The following is a 17,766-nucleotide window of genomic DNA, read 5'->3' as shown; positions in this document are numbered from 1 at the left end:
CATATACCTATAGAGTATGGATACATTTTCACATGAGTATTTGCTTTATCTCTTTCCTAGAAGAAACTTGTGCACCTTATTTTGAGAACAGACAAAAGTATACTATCCAAACAAGTCTGTAGTATGTACCCAAATGAATACTTACAAAGAATTTTTCTATTTCTGTCTCTCACAACTGGTTCATATTCAACCCATTCTGGTAGTGAAAGAGGGACATGAGTATATGATGAGTGGTTGGCAAGTCTGTAAAAAGTTCTGCTCACTGAAAATAAAAACCTGATACTTCTGACAGCAGCCACACAAGAAGCACTATAGACTCCCTGCTCTAGATTACTGATGGTGGAGGGAAGAGAAGTAAGGAGAAATAAAAAGAGCAGGATTTAATTATTCTTTCTGCCATAGAAACTCTGTATAAAGACTGAGGAATACACTGAGTGTAATTGAAAGAAAGCTTAATTGTTGCTATTGGTGCTGTCTGTTCTCAACAGATAAGTAAGGAACTAGGTTTCAAGGCTTTTTTATACTTTAACTTCTGCCTTTCACTGGCCCTAAACAAATGCTTTAAAAAAGGAAGGAGGTGCTCTTTGGCTAAAGAGTTGAACTTCTCCTTTATCCGGAGATGTATATTGTCTACTCCTTTGTTTTTAAAGATAGATGATAAGAACTGACAGAGACAATTTTTATATTTGCAAAGTGTTGGGGTTTTTTTAAGTAAGTTAGTTCTTCACTAAATATATATTTTATACTCTATGGCCAAAGGGATTGCCAGCAGGAAAGTATTACTTATTAATAAGTTATTTAAAACGTCTTATGTACTATTTTATGAAAATTTTCTCTTTTTTTTTTTAATACAAAGGTAAGTTTCCCCAAACGACATAACTCATAGTTTTACTTCTTAATCCTCCTTAATCCGCAGCTTGTTTTTTTACCCATAAAACTCACAGGATAAGTAATGTAAATAAACATGTTATTCTAAAAAAAAAAGAAAAAAAAGAAAGAGGGAAAAAAGGGAAAAAGGAAGACAAAGCGAAAGGAAGACAGAAAGATTCATATGTCAACTTGGAGTGCAGTGCTGGAACCCCTGACTAAAGCATCTTTCATGATGAAATTCTGTCTTATGTGTTTGTCCATCTCCAGCACATTATGGCACCAAGCTGGATGAGAACATCTGTGATCTGTGGTAAAGTTATTATCATCAGAGCAAGATTCTGTGAGTTACGGTTCGGGGTAAATTTAGCTCCTGAAAATGTATTCACACTTAGACCAGTTTTCTCATTGTGCCATCTCTTTGGAACAAACCTTTATTTGCACTTTGAGGGAGAATCAGTTCACTTACTTACTCTTTTTTTGAGGGAGGGTATTGCTTATGAAGCTTTCTGGATTTCATACCTCACGAAGCCTGATACTTGCAGGGGGCAGCTTCATTCCTTTCATGAAATGATCAATGGGCAGGTCTCACCCACTCACAAGGTATGTCATGTGTCACTCCAGTTGCTGTGCCCTTCAAAATGTTGACTTGTTTTCATTGTTTTGAGATATCAGAGTCTATTACAAGATCTTCAGAAAAAGACAAAGCTGAGCTATGTCACCAAAACTGTTGAATAGTCAGGCAATATTACATGGCTTGTCCTGAATGACTCCCAAGAGAATTATGGTATCTCAGAAAAAAAGCTCTAGCAGTGGACAGCCTTCCCTGTGTGCTTACTTGTACTTTGTACCTATGAAAATTAACCATTGGTTTTGAGTTTGCAGTATTAAATTACTTTTTTTTAAATTTTTTCTTTTTTGTCTGAGGAGCTACCCAGGATTGGGGGGGGACGGGGATGGTCCTGAGGTTCCTGACAGGATTTATAAATACACTAGTGCAAACACAACCACCTGTAACCAATATATTCAGGTAAGGCATATTGGTGTGAATAAACATCACACAAAGAACCAGGAAAAGTCAACAATTTAAGAATATCTTTGTGCATGTCTCATTCTGGCTTACAGTAAATTCCAAACTAATTAATTCACAGTCTATTGAGTTTTCTGCTAAAAACCGCATGGTGGGAACTACTGCTCAGCAAATGCAGGAGGCAGAACTTCAGGCAAAATAAAAAGCCTATTTAACACTGTCATATTCAAGCTCAGGATGGGTTTCCTGAAAGAAAAACAATCAGAATTCAAAGGCAACAGAGACCTAAAACAATTTGTGATTTCCATAACTCACAACTGTACAAGCAGGCTGGAAAGGAAGATGGGACAGATGATTCATAATGGAAACAAAACAAAGTGACTGAAAAGTTGACTACAGCACATTTTTTATGGAAAGGGTGTTCTTGAACTTGGAATACATCCAGCGCTGGGACACCTTACTGGCGATTGTGCAATTTGGAAAACGGGTTCAATTAGCGTGGCAGCTTCTTATGCTGAGAGCTGGGAGCTTGCAAATGGGGCAAGAGCTGGTTCTAGAAGAAATCAAACGCAGAGTAGGAAGTATAAGCTTCAGGACAGCATTTGAGAGCTAGTACATATCTCATAACTGGAGCTAGACTAGACTCATTGCAATTGTGGACTGAAGAAATTATTTGAATTTGGCACTCTGAAGAAGACAGAGAAAATGCATACTGGAACAGTATTTGGATCATCCTTGAGGCAGAATGAGGTGACCTGAAATCATTTAGGTCCTTAGTATAATGTGATTAAAAGAAGTATATCCACCTCCCCATGGTACTCTAGGAGTTAACACAACTGAGACATATATGTATCCACTTGAAAGAAAAGAATCCCTTTGCATCACATAGTTTTCATATTTGTTTTCATTTGTAACTGTAAGTCCAAACTTATAATTGTTTAATTAGGTAAATTGACTTTTTAATTTATTTTTTCAAAATTCAATAATGTTTGACTATATTTTATCTGAAATAATGAACTCAAACTGTGATAATAATCATGATAGAATGAAAAGAAAAAAAACATTTGAGAGATTCCTGTTATCTGGGAACAAGTTCCATCCAGTGGATGTAAACTTAATTGCAATATATTTCCTTAATGATCTGGCTTAATTGAGACTCAAAGATGCGGTATCTTTTGAATGTCGTCTTCCTTTAACAAAGTGTTTGTAGTCTGCTCTACTTGAAGCACCTTTAAATGATTAGGTTTATGTATAAGTAATGATTTTTCTGAATATTTAATCAAGACTTTGAGAAAAGGACTGGCAGGAAATCATAAAAATTAGCAATGGCAATGACCTGTTGGGTCATCAGCCTTTTTTTCTTTAATTTCCAGTCATAGAAGAGTGTAGGTGGTTTCCCTGCAGTACATTTTGCAGCGCTTTGTCCATTCTTTAGAATTTGAGCATTTCATGTTGAAAGAATGGCTGGAATACAGATGGCATGCTGGAACCAAGTTTTCTTCTCACTTCCACTGCCGTAAATTAAAAATCTCATCACCACTGAAATCAATGCAATTGTTCCTTTTTTCTATTAAGGTGAATATTAGGGTGCAAATTCCAGGCAAAATCACCAGTGGTCTGAATCATGCTTTCGTGGTGTCTGTTTTCTTTGATGATAAAGGGAGCCTCCAGTAACTACTTTCCCAACTTTGATTTACTGTTCTTTTGTTAATTCACAATGCTTCTGCTGATCATTCATACACATACACTCATTAATACTTCACTCACACACACACACACACTTGTAATGAATACGTTTCATCCAAACTGTACCAAGAACAGCATAAGAGCAATAGTTGTGACTAATAAGTTGTAAGTACTTAAGAAGGAATGAACAAAAAATGATGAAGGTGACATGGTGACACCAGCTACTTCTGCTGTTGCTCAGGATGTTCCGCAATTTGAAGGACCCTTACAAGGGAGGAAATGACAGGGAGGAACACAAAATGGGATACTGCAGCTACCCAGTTGTTTCACATTGGACAGAGTAGTGTGATTCCAAATATTTTTGTCTTTTCATTATCTTTTTATGTTCTTTTTTAGAAGTATACTTTGTTTGCTTTTGTATTTCTCCCCATCTCCTTTCACTTTTTTCTTTGTTTTTGTTTTTTCCTTTTTTTTTAAACCAGGAAGGATGTTAAAAAGGTACTTGACCCTAAAACATAACTGCACTGATATTTCAAACTATTTCACTAGCTTCTGCTGCATTCACACTAGCTGCCAGCCATGAATAAAACGCTGACACACTGAGGCAACTTTAGAACCAAGTATATATCACCCAAACTCAAACTGTCATGCACCTTTTATTGTAGTTTATTTTTTCCCCTGTTATTGCTTATTACCAAAACATATGCTCATGTAAGCAGAATCTTTCTTTTTCTTTATCAGCCTGTACCTCTCCCCTGATTCATGAGTTATGCCAGAGACTAACTTTAGTAACATCACTATGGTTTTTATCACAGGAGCTGCAAGAGGCCTGAACCAATCAAGACCAATCCCCCAGCAGATCAGGAAGGATAGACCTTGTATAAATGTGTTACAAATTAAAAAGGCAAGGGAGAGACAGAACATAACAATGGAGTCAAAGACATTTTTTTACAGGTAGAATTCCAAGACTGATAGATATGGAGATCCGTATGCTAAAAGACATAGGGTGGGCCAAATACCTAAACAAGCATGCAGTGTCAGAGCCCATGATATCCCTGATATTGAAGTTATCCACAGAGTCTGGAAAAGGAGCTGGTAAATATGACACAGCATCTCTGGGTTGTCCATGGTCTTCTGGAGTTATAGCTGAACACTAACAGCTATTGGCCCGTGTCTAAAATGTTAGTAGGTGCCTGTATATGGGTACATGTATTGCTCCTTTTCTAGACTTTTAAATAGACTTTTATCTGTTTGCGAAGCTTATTAAACCCTGTCGTTTTCTTCCCAGAAACATGTCCCAAGTAACACAAAATAAGTGTACTAACTGGTTTATGATTTCAAGCTTTTTGCATTTAGTTTCCATCTGACCCTATGAATCTTTTATTCAAAGCTACACCATGATCAAGATTCAAGGTATGTATGGGGACCTGTGTCCCTCTTCTCTTTCTTTGGAGATGTTTAATTCTTTGTTGAATCTACAGTAAGCCTATGTACCCACCCCTGGGATGTACACCTCTTGGTGTATTGAGCCTGGAAATGCCTCTGCCAGCTAGGTGACTCTAAATTTTACCATACGTACCATATTTACCCAAAGCCACAGTGAAACTCTGGGAGAGTGTAACAAGTTGAAAATTGGTTTCCACAGTCATCAAAATCACTCTCACGGTAAAGAACCTGGGGTGTTCCTACATGTTAATTTACAACAATGTCAAATGAGGCAGAGAAAAAGGGGAAGAATTGTTAGACCATGTTTTACATAGTCTTTATATCATTCAAAAAAAAGAAAAAACCAAACAACCAACCAAAAAAAACCGAACCCCACCACCAGAACACAAAATAAGCAATTGCTGAAAAGAAAATAGAGTGCAAAAATATTACCAGAACACTTTTCCTACAAACGTGTGGGAGTTATTAAGACTCTGGATTCAGTCTTCACATTTCCTTCCCTCTGCAAACACCAAGCAGATGAAGGATGAATATCCCAAATGATGTATTTTAATTTGAGAGTAGATAAAAGACTGATACAGATCACTCATCTGTGGTGTGGTTGGGACCAACTTGCCTAAGGAACCTTTATTTTTACCTCTTTTACTTTTTACCTTAATTCTACATGACATTTTGAAAAGGTATCTCTTCATTTTGATACATGACTTTGTGGGCCAAGTGTCTTATTCCAGGTCTGAACCTAAACCAGTGCTTTGCCAAGGAGAAAAAAAGAAAAAAAAAAGTTGCTTTAATATGTAAGTAGTTAGTGTTATTCTTTGCTCTCAACTGCCACTGCAAATATACCTCACTTCATCTGCAACCACAAAGCGGTCAATGATCCTGTGTCAGTGTCAGGACGATTTCATAAATCACCCAGCAGGAGATGGTCCGAAAGCCAAATTCTGAGTGCTCCTCTGGGGTCTTAATGGGTTACCTTTGAATTGGAGCAAGCCCTCACGGGTCCCAGGCTATTTGAACCCCATAACTGGGTCTTCCGCATAAGTAGCTATCAAGCCAATGGGTCTTCTGGGTTCTTACTTAATATGCTTAGAGGTTTTGCTATTAGAATAAATGCCAGTTCTTTTTCTTACTAGATTCCTCAGGCTTTCAGAGTATGGTTTTAAGCACTCTAAATGCCACCAGTACTCATTATCCCACCTCCCACTCCCCAGTGGAATTCTTAAGTGACAAGAAGCTGGAAAAATACAGATGGCATAATTATATATTTTGCAGTTGATTAATCACCACAAAACATTAATCACATTTGGTATAACAATACATAATCAAATTCTTTATAGTAGAAATTAAGTTTCTTTCTGATAGGGAATGGATTCCTTTAGGATATTGACATGGCTTTTCAGCATCTGTTTTGCACCAATTCCACATCTGCATTTGATTTAATCAGCTTTAGGGCTCTGCAAAAATATGGCTTTAAGGTTTGTTTCTTGTTTCTAAGTGCACATGTTAATAATAGCAGAAGTGCAAATAGAGATATATCTGCTGTAACAAACTACTGTGTATGCTACACTCATTTTCTGACTTCAATGAATCTTTTACTTTTCTCCTTTTAAGTTTGTTAAACGGAATAGAAAATTTCTTTTGAAACATGTAGCGTTCGTTACATATCAAGGTTATACCGGCAGATCTCCAGCCGACCCGGGCTGGGGAAGGAACAGTCAGCACACACAGTGTGGGTGTTCAGCTTCCACGTTTATTGCGCAGTAGTTTACCTTTATACTCCCAGCAGTAGGCGTGTCATGTTATAAGGGGCGGAGACAAGGGAGGGTCGACCCTTAACTCTTTCCGTACAGCGCGTGATCTTCCGGTCGCCAGCCCTTATCTTTACTACAGAAACAATTCAAGTTGGTAATATACTGACAGAAGAAAGAGAGTCTAGGCAGCACACTGAAGAATGAACTCCAGGTAGTTTATTATGACTGTCAACATCAAAGGCATGAGGAATTGTTGTTGGCCCAGTGGTCAAGGCATGACGCTGTCGCATCAGGTATACTTACCATCCCATTGTGCTGTCTTTGAATCCCCAGTCTTGATGGCCTGTCATATACAGCTGTCCTGCCAAGGAATAATCTTTGGTGTTGGTTTAAAGCTATGATTTTACACCACTGGCCCATAGTTTTTATGCTATCCTAGAATATACTAAAACTGGTTTCAGCTCTGTCTTCAGATGTGGGTGAAGGAGGCCACAGCTTTCACTTCCAAAAGTGTGCTTTACCAACCATATTATGGAACAGCCAGGGGTCGGTACATATTCCATCACTGCTGCTAAATCTAGGTCACTGTGCAGTAAAGCAACATAAAATGTGTAAGCCAGAGGCAGAATAATCAAGTAGAATCTGGATTTAATTTCCCACTACTAAAGGATACTCTCCCCTAGATAAAACATGGAAACATATCTAAAAAGAGACTCTAAAATCCGTGAAGATATCTCTATGAGATTAACTCTTGCTCATCTGCGTTTTGGTCCAACATGACATATATGCCTTTCTGGTAGATTAAATAATCTAGCTGCAGCACATAGGCTGGAGAACTGTTTCTGTTCAAGTAAGGGATAATGAAGCTTACTTGGGATCTGGAAGCTCAAACAGCTCAAACCAAGTCTGATGGAGGCTTTTGAGGATGTTTCTCCCCATTTCTCAAGGAAGTTTTCTGACCACCCGGATAAACTGGAAAGAAGACTTCATCCTCTCTCAAACAGTCTGCTCTGAGAAGACTGTTGGCTTCAAGTGGAGAGAGGTATTGTCTGTTCAGCTTGGATATATACGTCTTTCTGTTTCTCCCATATTACACCTTTAAGCATCCTCCTGTCTCATCTGTTAATCCCATGGAGATACATAAGTTATCTATATAGTCACTGGCACTTAGTTCCTCTGAATCGTGCTTGGAAGATGTGTAGTTTCTCTTCTAACTGTATGGGAGATGTCTGTACCACTGTGACAGACTCAAGACTATCAGTTAGAAAACTATACTAAGATGAATGCCTTGGTTCAAATATGAAACCACTGACTTCCACTGGAGTTTTCTCAATTGAGATACAGATCATCTCTGGAAAAAATAACAGCAAGTTTATTTTTTAGAGTTAAAAGACAATTTATACTGAATAGTACATCAAACCACGAATTATACCACTTATTTAAGTAAGAGCATTGTACAAGCAGATTGCTAAGGAAAACAGTGCAAAGGAAAATCAGTAAGAAGCTTGTCCTGGTTTCAGCTGGGATAGAGTTAATTTTCATCCTAGTAGCCGGTATAGTGCTGTGTTTTGGATTTAGTATGAGAATAATGTTGATAACACACTGATGTTTTAGTTGTTGCTAAGTAGTGGTTACACCAGTCAAGGACTTTTCAGCTTCCCATGCTCTGCCCGGCGCACAAGAAGCTGGGAGGGGGCACAGCCAGGACAGCTGACCCAGACTGGCCAAAGGGCTATTCCATACTGTATGACGTCATGATCACTATATAACTGGGGCGAGTTGGCCGGGGGGGAAGGGATTGCTGCTCGGGAACGGGCTGGGTATCAGTCAGTGGGCGGTGAGCAATTGCGTCGTGTATCACTTGCTTTGTATATTATTATTGTATTATATTATTATTATTATTATTACTACTATTACTACTATTCTATTTAATTTTACTTCAATTATTAAACTGTTCTTATCTCAACCCAGGAGTTTTCTGACTTTCACCCTTCCAATTCTCTCCCCCACCCCACTGGGGGGGAGTGAGTGAGCGGCTGTCTGGTTCATAGTTGCTGGCTGGGGTTAAACCACAACAGTCCTTTTTGGTGCCCGAACAGGGACAAAGGGTTTGAGATAATAACAGATTAACCAGAGTGTATTAAGGAATTTGTATCTGTTAACAGTTGCCGGTCATAATATTGATTCATCTTCTCTCGGTGTTAGTCTCCCTGATCCGCACCATGCTCTTGTTTTTGCAGTACATGTTAAAGATTGGTGTTGGGTGTTGCAGTTTGCTGTGCTCTGCCGTGATTAGTGATGTTTTGCCTGGGAGATTTGTTATTAAAACACTGACCTTGAGCGCTATCTGGTATTTGGGTTCTGTACTGAAGCCGTTACTGTACTTCGGGTACCACCTCATGGAGACAATTAGCAATTATACCTCTTCCTCTGAGAGGCTTTTTATGGAGGAAATACAGAATAGCACCTTCACTGCCGCCTTCTATAATGTTTCCTCCTTCATTACAACAACTTTTCAGTATCTTGAACATCCTTGGGTAGTTAAGATACATCTGTTGGTATTTCTTGGGTATATTGTTTCAGTTTTGTCTAGAGTTAATAAGCATTTTAAGAATATCATCCAGAGATCTGCCCCAAGGCTGGATAGTTATGAGTGGCAGGGTGTGTGGGAGAGTATGGGCAAATGCCTAAGACGGTGGGCCCCTCCAGTGTTTTGGAATTTCACCCCTGAACAAGTGCAGAATCCTGAAAAATTAGTAGAACATTTGGAAAAAGTATGCTGTCATCCTGACAATTCTAGGGAGACACAAATCACTGCAATGTGCTGGGGCCTGGCCCATGCCTACCGAGCCCTATTAAACACTATTCAGAACCATCAAGGGGAAGAGAAGGTCTCTGGATCTGACAACAAAACGACTGGCGTTGCAGCTATGCCAGCTCCGGCAACAGACACTACGGCTACGCCAGCCCCTGTGACGAGCGCTGCCGATACGCCAGCCCCTGTAACAGGTGCTGTGGCTACACCAGAGAACCAACCCGTGCCAGTATCAGTCGCCCCTATACATAAGAAAAAATACACAAGAAAATCAACTCATTTAGTAAGGGCTGATGATGAACCAGGGCCATCACAAGAACAGGAGGAGGAAGAGGCAGAACCCACAAATGAGATGGTAACAACCCGATCTCTGTCCCTGAGTGAGCTGCGAGATATGCGAAAAGATTTTAGTCGTCATCCAGGCGAGCACATCATCACTTGGCTGCTCCGATGCTGGGATAACGGGGCCAGTAGCCTGGAATTAGAGGGTAGGGAAGCCAAGCAGCTGGGATCCCTTTGTAGGGAAGGGGGCATTGACAAAGCGATTGGAAAAGGGGCAAAAGTCCTCAGCCTCTGGAGGTGTCTTCTGGCAGCTGTGAAGGAAGGGTATCCTTTCAAGGAAGATTTTTTATGTCAGCCAGGCAAGTGGACCACCATGGAGAGAGGTATCCAGCACCTGAGGGAATTAGCCATGCTGGAGGTGATGCATAATGACTTGAACAATGAGCAGTTATCCAAAGAACCAGACAAAGTCCAATGCACACGACCCATGTGATGGAAGTTTGTACGGAGCGCACCATCATCGCACGCAAACTCATTGGCAATAATGACCTGGAAAGATGAAGAGGGACCAACGGTGGATGAATTGGCTGGCCAACTCCAACAATACGAAGAAAGTCTCTCTTCCTCCCTACGGGCCTGCATCTCAGCTGTGAAGAAACTGCCTGACGTGCTAGCTGAGAAATTATCCCGGGAGTTCCAGCGATTCAAAGAGGACATGTCCTACTCCTCACCTGTACGGACCAGTATCTCAGCCATCAGGAGTAAGCATCCCTCTCTTCAAGAGAGAAGATATAGTGAATACACACCACGGGCCACCCTGTGGTTTTATCTGCGTGACCACGGAGAGGACATGAGGAAGTGGGATGGAAAATCTACCTGGACCCTAGAGGCACGAGTACGTGAGTTGCAAGGAAAAACAATTACAAAAGGTGGTTCTTCCAGGAAAATTGCTGCTCCAGTTTCCAGTGAGCAGTTCCCTAGACAGGATAAAAGGGCTGATTTTGCTTCCGATCTCAATAAAGGGGTTTTTGATTCGCATTTACAAGAAGTGAGTAACGAATGCTATGACCGGGACTAGAGGGGCTCTGCCTCCAGCCAGGTGGAGAAAAGGGACAACCGGGTGTACTGGACTTTGTGGATTCGATGGCCTGGCACATCAGACCCACAGGAGTATAAGGCTTTAGTAGACACCGGTGCACAGTGTACCCTAATGCCATCAAGCTATGAAGGGGCAGAACCCATCTGCATTTCTGGAGTGACAGGGGGATCCCAACAGCTGACTGTATTGGAGGCTGAAGTGAGCCTAACCAGGAATGAGTGGCAGAAGCACCCCATTGTGACTGGCCCAGAGGCTCCATGCATCCTTGGCACAGACTACCTCAGGAGAGGGTATTTCAAGGACCCAAAAGGGTACCAGTGGGCTTTTGGTATAGCTGCCTTGGAGACGGAGGAAATTAAACAGCTGTCTACCCTGCCCGGTCTTTCGGAGGACCCTTCTGTTGTGGGGTTGCTGAGGGTCAAAGAACAACAGGTGCCAATCGCTACCACAACAGTGCACCGGCAGCAATATCGCACCAACAGAGACTCCCTGATTCCCATCCATAAATTGATTCGTTGACTGGAGAGCCAAGGAGTGATCAGCAAGACTCGCTCACCTTTTAACAGTCCCATATGGCCAGTGCAAAAGTCTAATGGAGAGTGGAGACTAACAGTAGACTATCGGGGCCTGAATGAAGTCACGCCACCACTGAGCGCTGCCGTGCCGGACATGCTAGAACTTCAATATGAACTGGAGTCAAAGGCAGCCAAGTGGTATGCCACCATTGACATCGCTAATGCGTTTTTCTCAATTCCTTTGGCGGCAGAGTGCAGGCCACAGTTTGCTTTCACTTGGAGGGGGGTCCAGTACACCTGGAATCGACTGCCCCAGGGGTGGAAACACAGCCCCACCATTTGCCATGGACTGATCCAGACTACATTGGAACAGGGTGGGGCTCCGGAACACCTGCAATACATTGATGACATCATTGTGTGGGGCAACACAGCAGCAGAAGAAGTTTTTGAGAAACTGTAGTCCAAATCCTTCAGGATGCACAAAGGCACTGCTGTGATCAATGGTAGGTAGGAAAATTGCTTACTCTACTTTGGAAAAGCTTTTGTTTTGACTATCCATGCAAAATTCCCTTGTCACTCCAGCATGTTTTTGAGCCTTTCAGTGCAAGAATTTTATTCCCTAATCATGTTTGCCAATGAGTAAGGAGAATTTCACGATCATGATTTAATCTTGGACATTTCCCTTTGTCCCCAGGAAGCCTCTACCAAGCAGAAGCTGAAGATCTGGCCAGGGTTTGTATAGGCAAGGAATCATGATACTTCTGACAGTGTTGTTTGAGGAATACCTACAGAATCTCACAGTACCTCAAAAAATGGTAGTCTGGAACATGTAAATATTTTCTCAATATCTTTGAAATTAATCAATGTAGTTTAGTGCAAGCCCTTTAGCTTGTAATGTTGATCCTTGTTAAGGCGAATTTTCCTTTTTAGTGTACTTCATGAAAAGTAAATTTGACATTAACCCTGTTGGATAATCTTTTTGCCCTCAGTTTGAATATTTAAAACAGGATATAAAATATCTTAGATGGAAGAATCCTGGACTGTCAGCAAGTGGAAAAACGATGAAGCAATAGGTATTTCTCATCTCTGTTCTTACTGTCCAACATTTCTAGGGAGAGAGACAGAATCTAGTCCTTTGACATACTTGACATAAATGTTAGAAACATGTTTTTCTGATCTCTGTGCTCAATACATACTGGAGTGGTTTTATATATTCTCCAGTAGATATTTACGCCTAGTAGCCTTAGTATTCTTAGACTTAATCATTTTCATCATAAATTTCTAAAGCTCTAAAAGAATAATATATGTAATTGGATGAACGTATATCTAAGAAAAAATCAGCAAGGTGCTACATGACCACAGCATGCTGTCCACCGTAAGGGATGACAAGAACATTGTTATAGGGCAGCATAAGAGTATATTTCAACTGCAGCTGCAGTTGGGTTTATATAGTAGATATATCCAAACTAGTAGAACTCCAGAGCAGATAACAACAAATCCCCAGTCTTCATTTGATTCTGCTGAACTGCATGGCACTACAGATAAAATTGCTGTAGGTACCAAAACAATGTAGATTAAAGTTAAGTTATGTATGATAGCTTGTTCTGAGGTCAAAACTGTGATAAATATACAAGTCATGTGTCTCTTCCTCAAAAGAGTTGCAACAAGCAACAAAAATCATTAACTGAGTAACAAGATGAGGTGAACTGATGGTTCTAACAACATCTTCACCAAGCAGGTAAAACATTTTACAGTACAGGCCTGTTTACTTAAAATATTTAATTCATTTAAGTTGTTTACAAAAATCTCAATATTACAACAAATAAAGATTGCAGCACTCCTAAAGTCAGAAGAGAATATTTCAAAGCTGAAAAAATCCAGGCCTATTTATCTACTATGCTAGCTTTAAAAATAATATAAATACCTCATCCTAAAGTACTTGGCATTATTTTCTGAAGACAAGCTTATTCCAGAGGAAAATGGATTGCACTTGAGAAAGTGATATACTGGTCAACATTATGCAAGACATCAAAGAGGATCTTGAAAAGGCAATTGTAGATCTGCCAACAGCATATGACATTCTAAAACACCAAAGGTACCTTACTCAAAATATGCCATAATGAAAGATCTTCCCTTAATACAGATGATTCAATCCCTATTTGATGCTTATGTTACCTAGAATTGTGTAAGGCATAGATCTTATTCTGGAGAAACATAATGACTTATTGAAGAGTATAGTGGCACCTACACAATTCAATCTTGATTTGAATAAGCAGCCTATCCAAAAGCTTCAGCAGCCTTCCAATAGCCAACAGAAGATAATTTTTGTATCACTATAATGTGAAGAATTTTACTCCAAATTAAAGTCATATTAAATGAACACTGAGCTTTGTGTCTGTATAAAACACATGACCACATACCTCAGACCCAGTGATCTAGGATGATATTTATTCCACTCAGATTTAGCCACATAGAAGCTGATCGCTCAGTCTATTCATTTATCTTGGGATAAAAGAAATTACTCTCTGAAGTTGCCCATCTCTTTCTCCATCTACTATAGACGGATCATGGATGGCTAATGTAAACTGAACAACTCATTTTTGAAAGGTCAAAGATAGGTGAAATGATTTGTGCCACAGGAAAGCATTCACAAGGAATTCAGGATACACAGGACAGGCTGAGGATACTAAACATTCAATAAATGCATTTTCAATGGTCATAGAGTGATCAAAATCATAAGAAAGCCTTTTGCCACAATAGGCCTGTTTAAAAGCTGTTGCAGACTATACAGCTGGAAATGAGGCTTTTATACCTCAACATTTAATAAGTGATTGGAAATGAATGTTTGTGTTCCTCGACACATATCTGCAGATCTGAGAAATAATTGGCTAACCCAGAGACATCAGAATCCTCTCTAAACAAATATGAGTAGGGTAAAAGGTAATATATTTAAACGGAAATATTTTAATTTAACCAATTTAAATGGGTGTTGGGGAAAACAGATCTGAGATGCTCATCGATTCATGTACTCCTGGAATTTCTGTATAAAGCTGTGGGGCTGCCCAGATTTACAGACCAAGTCATAACATGCACCTCATTTGGAGAAAATATACAATGGTAATAGAAAGATGTCAGTAAGAAGACTTCAGTGTATTTATACCCTCAAGAGCCCACTCCAGTGATGTCTCTGATATAATAATAGACTAATATAGAATCATATGCTAATACTCTTACTCACATTTCCCTCAGTTGTTTCACAAACTAAACTTCCCTAGACATTCATAAGAGCTGTACCTGAGCAAGGACCAAGCAAAGGCAGAGTCAGCAACTCAGGAATAAGTAATTTTAGGAAAGTACATTGATTAGCTATCTCTATTCTTGTTTAAACATATTCCTGGTACATTGTTGACTGAGAGGATTTGCATATGAAAGCAGAATGTGTTCCAGTGTTGAGGAAAGGGTGAGGTACTCGCTGTGTATTTATGGAAAATAAACTGTTAAAGAGTGACAACCAGCTCTGAAACCTAAGGGGTAGGAAGAAAAGAGAGAGAGAAAGAAAGAGAGATAGAAATCCAGCAGCTTTTGACAGGTATGCATAAATCTTCCTGAAGGGTAGAGAAACCTGAGGAAAGGGAGTGTGAGAGACCATTAAACCTTAAGAGTTTTACAAGATTCTTGAGGAAAACGTGGAATTTTGCAAGGCATAGACTGGTGCCTCCAAATGCAGACTGAGGATCATCAGGAATATTCTTTGTGAGATATTTGCTTCAAAGGACCCCCATTAGGAGTGATGCCTCACAGGGTCAGTTATTGGTAAAAGGCAAAGGCATGCTTTCTTGTGTTGCTGAGCAGGTGCTGTTCATGATGGACTGTTACAAATCTTAGCAAATCCAGCATTATTACGCAGTAGCATTTAAATGTCCTGCCTTATAAGAAACTAGACAGGACAATTCTTGCTGTTGTGATCCAGCCCCAGCTTTCTAGCCCAGTCTTTTAACACATGCAGCACTCCTGGGCTGAGTGATGAATAAGAGTGGCTATAGTTCATTCCTGTTGGAAGAAGATAAACATCTTGGCACCAGCTAACTCCCTTCCCACAAAGGAAACAACAGAGTAACGAATTGAAAGGAAAAAAGGGTTCGTCCTTCTATCGACTGGTTGCAATTCTCAACTTTGAGCCCAGTATTTGTCCCTGTGTGGCTCTTGGTAGAAGGTGAGGAACTGTTTGCTTCTGGTTGGAGGGGTTTTTTCTTTGTTTGTTGTCATGAAATGGGGCAAAGAAGAAACAAGGAGTGCTGGGACTAGGTGAGGTGGCTGTTAATTGCCCACTTAGTCCACTTTCTCACTTTTCCCTATGCTTGTGGGGACAGCCAGAAAAGCAGCTTTGCATACCTTCCCCAGTATACAAAGCTTGCCTGAGGATGCCTATAACTTGTTAGTTCCTACCTTCCTTAGATGATGTTCTTGAATAGCACCTGAATGATGCTATTTTGCCTTTCTTCACAAAGTTCACTCCCTTGGAAACCCAAACCAAAAGAACGCACTCCTGGCCTCCACCATGGACTGTGTTTCATGACCAATGATCTTCAGACACAGTGATCTTCACTTCATAAATCTGGAAAGGCAAAAAAGACAAAGTCAATGTAGAATGAACAGTTAAGAAGCTACTTAGCTCTAGGATTTGGCTTATGTTTGTGACATTTTTTCTTCCCTGAGAAATGAGATCTATGGATAAACCAAAAATCAGATAATTCCCATTTTCTCTTGCTGTTGTGATATCAGACAAGATCATGCTAGAAAATCAATAAGAAATTTCAGAAGATGCAATGCTTAGTAAATTATTTCCTTTTTAGTTCACAATTTCTTTAGATGTCCCTTACTATGACTAACAGAAAAGTAGTGATTTCAGCTCATACTCATACACACTTGGTCACTTGATCTGCTCAGAACTCTTGATGTTAATATGAATCAGTTGTGTTAACCTGATAAAACAAAAAAATAAAATTATGCTCTCCTTGCATATGAGGGGAGTTTGCACGTACTGTTGCAGAATTGAATCACCAAACACCTTTACAATTCCAGCCCTTCCTTGTCTCTACCAGCACGGCAGGTGTCAGGACGGTAAAACCTATCAGCAATAGCCTTTTTCTCTCCAAAAAACCCAAAGCAGAAAATAAATAAGAAGAAAAACATGCAAAAAACCCCAAACTAAACTTATTCCCAAAGTACAAAACTCAGATCAGTGCTTTCCTAAAGTCGTAAATGACAAAATGGAAAAAAACATTCCACAATGCCCCCTTATACTTCTCTCTTTAAAATAAGCACAGTCCACTTCTAAGAAAGCGCTAAATCTGCAAAGACACATAAAGAATGATTCGCCTCAGCTAATTTTAGGTGTTTATACATTTTATCTTTATTCCTCAGCTAGTTTTAAGGTTGCCTTTATACCCTATGGAAAAACAAAACCAAATCCAAAAAAAGAATCATAGAATCATAGAATCATAAAATCGTTGAGGTTGGAAAAGACCCTTAAGATCATCGAGTCCAACCGTTAACCTAGCACTGCCAAGTCCACCACTAAACCATGGCCTCAAACACCATGTCTACCCATCTTTTGAATACCTCCAGGGATGGAGACTCAACCACTTCCCTGGGCAGCCTGTTCCAATGCCTGACTACCCTTTTGGTGAAGAAGTTTTTCCTATTATCCAGCCTAAACTTCCCCTGGCACAGCGTGAAGCCATTTCCTCTTGTACTATCGCTTGTTACTAGGGAGAAGAGACCGACCTCCACCTCGTTACAACTTCCTTTCAGGTACTTGTAGAGAGCAATAAGGTCTCCCCTCAGCCTCCTCTTCTCCAGACTAAACAACCTCAGCTCCCTCAGCCACTCCTCATAAGACTTGTTGTCTAGACCCTTCACCAACTTTGTTGCCCTTCTTTGGACACGCTCCAGCACCTCAATGTCCTTATTGTAGAGAGTGGCCCAAAACTGAGCACAGCACTTGAGGTGTGGCCTCACCAGTGCTGAGTACAGGGGTACTGTCACCTCCCTGGTCCTGCTGGCCTCTCTATTCCTGATACAAGCCAGGATGCCATTGGCTTACTTGGCCACCTGAGCACACTGCTGGCTCATGTTCAGAGGGCCACACTTTAAGAAAAACAGTCTCTTTAGCTGACATATTTTAGATTTCTAGCTAAGAGTAAGGTGTATTCTACCCTAAAAATAACTATTATCTCCTTTGCTTCCTAAGAGAGCCAAAGGATCACTAGCTC

The sequence above is a fragment of the Nipponia nippon genome, unplaced genomic scaffold, assembly GCF_047370975.1.
Source record: "Nipponia nippon isolate SJK-2023a ecotype South Korea unplaced genomic scaffold, ASM4737097v1 scaffold_29, whole genome shotgun sequence".
Lineage (NCBI taxonomy): Eukaryota > Metazoa > Chordata > Aves > Pelecaniformes > Threskiornithidae > Nipponia > Nipponia nippon.
This window is presented reverse-complemented; position numbering follows the sequence as displayed.